We start from the raw sequence: 6,727 nt of genomic DNA, 5'->3' as shown, positions 1-6,727 counted from the left end.
GCTTGAGTTCTTTGGAAATTGATTTCACGAGGGGAGTTTTACGATATACCTGTAAGTTGATTTTCACCTGCAAATGTCTGAAATTGATTTCATGAGAACTCGTCTTTCTCCTTTCACCCTTCAACCTTGGGAATTTTCCGGAAGTTTGGTGATTGTTTCCAACCCGGATCACCAAATATGACGATCCACGAGAGAGAAAAAGATACACGCTGAGAGGGAGAGAAGGCGGGAAGAGCATCAGAATAAAGACCACGCATGCTTTCATTTAGGATTGAAAATGCAATATATGTTGGTACTTTTATAGTGGTATTTGGAGATCTTTAGATTTTATAAATTTTGGGTTGGATTGGAAGTGAAACTTTCTTTTTGAATAAATATATATGAGTAATGAGATCCTTTTTTTTTTTTTTTTTTCAATTAAATGTAAGGAGTACGACTATAGAATGATAAAAAGAGTATGCACCTGAGCGACCTGAATTAGCATTCCAACATACTGGGCTACCATCATATCCCGTACATGTTCTTGTACTGCGTACCGTAACGAATCTTGTACTGCGTACCGTAACGAATCGTGTTCCTGGTAACATTGGTTTATGAACATTTTGCACAAACAGGATGAATGCAGATTGTCCAGTGGGCTTTTGTTGGTTATGAAGGTTTGATCGCTAATAATTTAGGATTCCATGGTCCCGAAATGTGTCCATTGATCCTGATAATGTTTCTAGATCCCATCCATTTTCATCAATATTTAATTGTTATGTTGTATCTTAATAGGGTCTAAGAAGCAATTTGCTATTTCAGATGGAGAATCACGATTTCTTTTGTTGTCATCTAAATATTGTGCGCGTTTGGATTGTCGGAATTAGGAATAGGAATCGGCACATTATTCTGATTCCATCCAATTCTGAAATTTGCTTCAAATAAATGGGGATGGAATTGAAACCAGGGCAGAATGGATGAGGGGGATTTACAATGCCATCTATTTCCCGCCCTGGAGCTGTTATTCCAGAACCGGAATACCAATTCAGATTCCCGATTCCAGCCAAACAGCCTCCATGTAGAAATCATCTATATTTCATCACTGTCAGTTTTGCTTTTCCTAATGATTGGTGTTTAGGGCTTGACAAATTATTCCATCGAATATTAGTAGAGGCCAAATTGTGAGGGATGGGCTTTATGTTCATAAAAGAAATTCCTCGGTGAGGGAGGTTCTTAAGAGTGTTTTTTTGCATCCTTGAGCGATAGTGTCTCATATACGCTGCTCCAAAAGGAAAGGGATAATAACCTAGTAATGGAAATTGCACCAAGTTGGAAATGACTAGGAATAAAATCTTTGGGGATTTGCTAGCATCCATCGCAAAAGGCATTTCGTGGATGGGCTGTTGCATTTGAGAGCAGCCACCTCGTGAATGAAGACAAAATCTGCTGAAATGTGAGCTTGTGTGCTTGCTCTCAAATGCAACACCCCATTTGCTAAATGCCTTCTGCGATGGATGCTATCAAATCCCAAATTAGTGTCTTGGTAGTGAGCAGGTAGGGCGGGTGGGGGAAGGAGAGAGATTGGAGAGGGTACAACTGAGACTATGGTGAGAAGTAGCTAAGAATCAGGAAACAAAAAACTCTACCGTCATTGCAGTCATGTCCTCTCAAATCTCTCTCCTCCCACCCGTCCTACCCCTCTATCCCCCTTAGAGACATTAATTTAGGGAATGATATCTCCCCCCCCCTTTAACGGTTTCTGTGAGAATGGTTCACTGCTTGAGGATAAATTCACCCCCTGTAATGTTTTTCTTTGCCATTAAAACTTACCGAATAACATTAAATAGGGGATTTTATCCGTTAGAGGGGGGGGATATCATTCCCTTTTCATTCTTTTTTTTTTCCAATTTCAACAGGTGGAACACTGTATGTAGCTTGCACTCAACTGGTAATTCCAATTTATATGCCACAGATCCCACCTTTTCCAGAACTTGCAAGTGACTTTAATATCGTACAGAGAGAGCTGGGATGTTCTAACAGCCACGGATCTGTCTAAATGGTTGAATTCTGAGATACACCCAATCACCGACCTCAATCTCTTTCTCTCTCTCTCTGATCTGTCTATCAGCAAATTGTTTCATCCTTCTGTGGGCACTTTGGCAATGCTCTTTTAGTAGTCTTAATGCCTTCCCTCAAGCGTTCAATTTTTCATCCACAGCCAGTACGTTGGTACTATTTGGAATGTTAAATGGAATTGAATTTTCACTAATCTCTGATATCTTTCATTAATGGTATAATGTGCTTAAATAAGCACCAAACTACCCAATACACCATATCTAACTCCCTGGATCCCACAGTCAGATTTTGTCATAACTAATCTAACAAATCTTAACATGGAATGTATGATATCAATTAGGCGGGGCCCGACCATATACTGCTTCAAAGGGTATGATTTGAGTAGCTGTATGATACATGGTGTTATAATATCACCACTCGGCCATGGGAATTTACCTCACCCTTGACTTTGGTTGATTGCTTAAATAACTATGCAAATAATTCTCAAGGCATATGTTAATAACCTCCATTTGGCCATCAAATTGGGGATGGTATGATGAGCTCATTTGCAATTTGACTCACTGTAGCTTAAATAATTCTTCCCAATACTTGTTAAAATGGGATCTCGATTAGATAAATCCTACCATACTTTCGTTTGGTCATCAGAAGAGAGGGCAAGCCCATCACTAAAATCTAATGAAATATCCTACCATATGTTTGTAGGGATCGGTAGAGGTTGGAGCAACCTAGGTGGTAGCATGTTTTCATTTTTATTTGGTCATCAGAAGAGATGGCAAGCCCATCACTAAAATCTAATGAAATATCCTACCATATATTTGTAGGGATCGGTAGTGGTTGGAGCAACCTAGGTGGTGGCATGTTTTCATTTTTAACTCTTTGACCTATGTCACTCTACCTATTGCTGCCTTCATCTCATCTTTCCGGATATGAAAACCTACTAGAATTACAGAATCCTAGGGGTCATCAAACCTAGTGTATCAAAACTAGGCTGAGTTCGAGTTGGGTTTGGGTTGAGGGCTTGGGCAACCCGACCCGAGTGAAACTCGGAAATTTTAATCATTTTTTTTCTACTAAGCTTAGAACCTCGGGATGGGTCGGGTTGAACTCAAGTCGGGTTCAGGTTGGAAAAAGGGTTTCTCATGTCGGGCGAACCTCGTCAGGCTGGAACTGGGGTCGGATCGGGTTCGGGTTGAGTAAATGGTTCTTCAGGTTGGGTTTGGGTTGGCCTCAACCCGAACCAACCCGACCAGAGTAGCACCCGTAGCTCGAACCATAGCTCTATTCTCTTGGAGTCAAAGGAGCTAAGAGCACTTTTGAAATGCATTTTGTGATGATTTAAAATAGCATTATTTTAAGTCAAATGGAAACAAAATTGCAATGATACTTCTCTTAGGTACCTCTGCAGTATTATTCAGACCAGCTGATAATGAGACAAGGGTGATTGACTCCTTCGTCAGAGAGGTAGGGCACATCACTTAGAAACCATCATTCTTCATAACTTATTGGACCATGGGATCGGGCTGGTTGTGAGATTCATGTCAAGTTTTAGAGTCTTATATGATGGAGGAGGGACCAGATAGGAAATTGTGGAGGTGATATTCCAAGGGAGTCTTCTCAATTAGATTCTTCTAGTTGGCCTAATTGCAGATCCAGAGGTTGTGGGGCCCATGTAGAGAAATGAATTAATCCAATTTCCATCCATTGCTCTTTTGAAGATTGTAGAACTTCGTTCTCTCTGTTCAGGTCTTCCAAGGTGATGCCTAAGACCATGGAGGTATAAATGGAGGCTTTAGCTCTTTCTCCTTGGTCTGTGAGGGGTAGACTATGTAAAAATTGAGCTTTGTGGCTATGAACAGACCATCTACAAAGAACACGATAAGAGAATGCTTAGGGGCAAAAGTCGAAGTACCTACGAATAGTGATATTTAATAAAATCATGCTATGGGCTACCTTTGATAATTTGTTTCATTGGGTGTCAGTGTTATCATGGGAATATTACTTATCCAAGCTTGAGTAATCTTGATAGAGGTATACCTTGGTGCTCTCCATCTCCCTTGACTATGCGAAACTGAATTGAAAGAGGTACTTGCCCTGACATGAAAAGTATGTACAAGAAGAGGGGAGAGACACCATTCAAAAAAAAAAAAAAAAAAGAGGAAGTAGTGAAATTCAAGCAGGAACAATACTAAACTATTGGGTATCTATCACTAATAATAAGTTCACATGGTCTACTTTAAAAAACTGGTCACATTGGTCAAAGCCTAGTTTTGCCAACGCATTTGCTTCCGAGTTGGCTGATCTCCATCCGTGCTGGAATTTTGGTTTGATGACTTTACAAAGAATACCCCAATTGTCTATAGAGATATTCTTCACTATATATGATATTGTTCCTTCGATTTTATTCGCGAAACTTGTCAGTGACTTGCTAAAGCTTCTCAGTGACTTGTTTAGGGATTCTTCTGTGTTTCTTTTCAGTTATATGCAGTTCTATACATTCTTACTTTTTGTTTGATTCCTCACCAAAGAAACCATTTGTTCTAGGTTTTTTCCAACATCATTCCCGTTGAAGGCACTTTTTTGCTATATTAATTAACATTAATTCTTCTGACATGTCTCCAAAATCTGAAGAAAATTTGGAAACAGCTGATGTATGACTCACAGTTTTTGAGATTCCTCTCTTTACACAACCTACAACTTAACCATCACCTTCAAGGCCCCCTCCTCGATTGTTCATTAAACCAGTACCAGTTTCGAAGGCAGACAAAAGTTCTGCTGGTTTAAATTCAAGAAGGTTGGTTACTGAATCCTCTTCTTTCCCACAGTCAACTCAAAACTATCAGTTAGCTAGACCACTTAATGATTCAGTGAAGAGCTTTGGCGTTTCTTGAATGGACGAACTTGAAGACTTTGCGATGGGGTAGGTCTCAAACTTATGCTGATGAGTGCACATATATTCTTTGTAGTGAAGAAGAAGTAGAGACAAATTCAGCGGCTGCTATGAAGTAGGCTGTGAATAGAGCTGAGGCAAAGTTTTTTTTTGAAAATTGACAAGTATATATATAAATATTAATGAGTCATACAAGATAAACATGAAGAAGGGACCAGGAGTCCCCCGTGATTACATCGTATGGCGGCTAAGGAGAGAGCTCCAAAGCCCAAAATATAATTAAAAACTATCCAAAAAGAACTATTTCCTTTACATTCCCCATCATACCTAAAAACAAAAAAAGACCAACTTCCAACTGAATCTTCATCGAAGATATTGAATCAGCACCCATAAGATTCCAACAAACTTTGCGATCCTCCTCGAGGATCTTGAATAGAACACCTTCAACAGAACTTCAAAACAACTTGTGCAATCTTCCTCGAAGATAGAGCTGAGGCAAAGTTTAAACATGCTAGGAAAGTAAGGGACAGAGAAAGGGACGCAAAAGCTGGCTGGAGGTAGATGAGAAAGCTATGAAAGATGCTCAAAGAGAGATCAAAAGAAGAAACAAGAATAGTTAGATCAGGAACAAGAACAGAGGGAAAGAGAAGAGAAGGAGAAAGAACAAAGGAGAGTTGAAAAGGAGAGTGAGAGACGGAGGGAAATCAAGAGGGAAAGGGAGAAAGCCAGACAAGCTGTGGAGAGGGCTACCAAGGAAGTGCAGTATAGAGCAGCTGCAGAAGCGAGGATACACTAGGAGATGAAACATGGATACACCAGGTTTGATGATCCCTAGAATTTTGTAATTCTTTAATAATTTCCTCTATTTCAGTTTTCTGAAAGTAGGGGTACGTGTAGGGTCTTATACTGATTCGTTTGGTGCCTTCAAGAAGAGGCATTTGACGAGCGTCGGGCCGTGTGGTTCTCTGAAAACATCTTCAAACTCGTCTTATAGTTGTTGAATTTGCGGGTCCTGCTTGTTTGATTTAGAAGTCACAACTTCAGGGAATACACCTTCTCAGTGCTTCTCACGTCTTGATTATCTTCTCCAGTTCCACAATTTTTAATTTTGTTGAAGAAATCCCCTTCGACACAATCTCTTCTCTATAATCCTTAAAAGACATGGATATAGAAGAGAAGTCCCATAAGACCGGTCTCAATGTGCTCAACCACTAAGCTCTGAAAACAACATCACATCCTCTTAAAGATAAAGAGGTAGAAGTCTGCCTTGATTGGAACCCCTTGTGAATGGATAAATACTCCCCTCACATTTCCCATTCCCTATTAACTTTCACCATTTTGAATGGTAAATCAATTTTTCACCTTTAGCAACCATCACTTGAAAGGTTGCATCTAATTGGGTAGGTATTTTTGACACCTAGATTTTGCTCGGCCTGCGGGCAGTCGCAACCTAGCACTCTGATGATGACCCAAAAATGTGCTACTCGAGCAAACGGTTCGCCCAAGATACCTGACCCACTAAGCCTTGAAATAAAATAAAGACCAACCACTATAGGAATTACATCCGATTCTCTTATGATTTTTGGCCTAGGGTGTCTGATCCTGGATCTTCATGCTATGTAAATAGGGTGGGACTACTTGTCCCCAATGTAACTATATTTCATTTTTCGAAAAAAAAAAAAAAAAAAAACTATAGGAAGTACATCCGATTAAGAAACCAGTCAAGAGTCACCAACTCAAGAGTCACCATGCAGCTGATCAGCCCAACCCCTGGCCGATCGGACA

The sequence above is a fragment of the Tasmannia lanceolata genome, unplaced genomic scaffold (genome assembly GCF_043159265.1).
Source record: "Tasmannia lanceolata isolate RefF3 unplaced genomic scaffold, GAP_Taslan_0.1 ptg000024l, whole genome shotgun sequence".
Classification (NCBI taxonomy): Eukaryota; Viridiplantae; Streptophyta; class Magnoliopsida; order Canellales; family Winteraceae; genus Tasmannia; species Tasmannia lanceolata.
The sequence above is the reverse complement of the archived record's forward strand: the minus strand, read 5'-3'. Positions refer to the sequence as shown.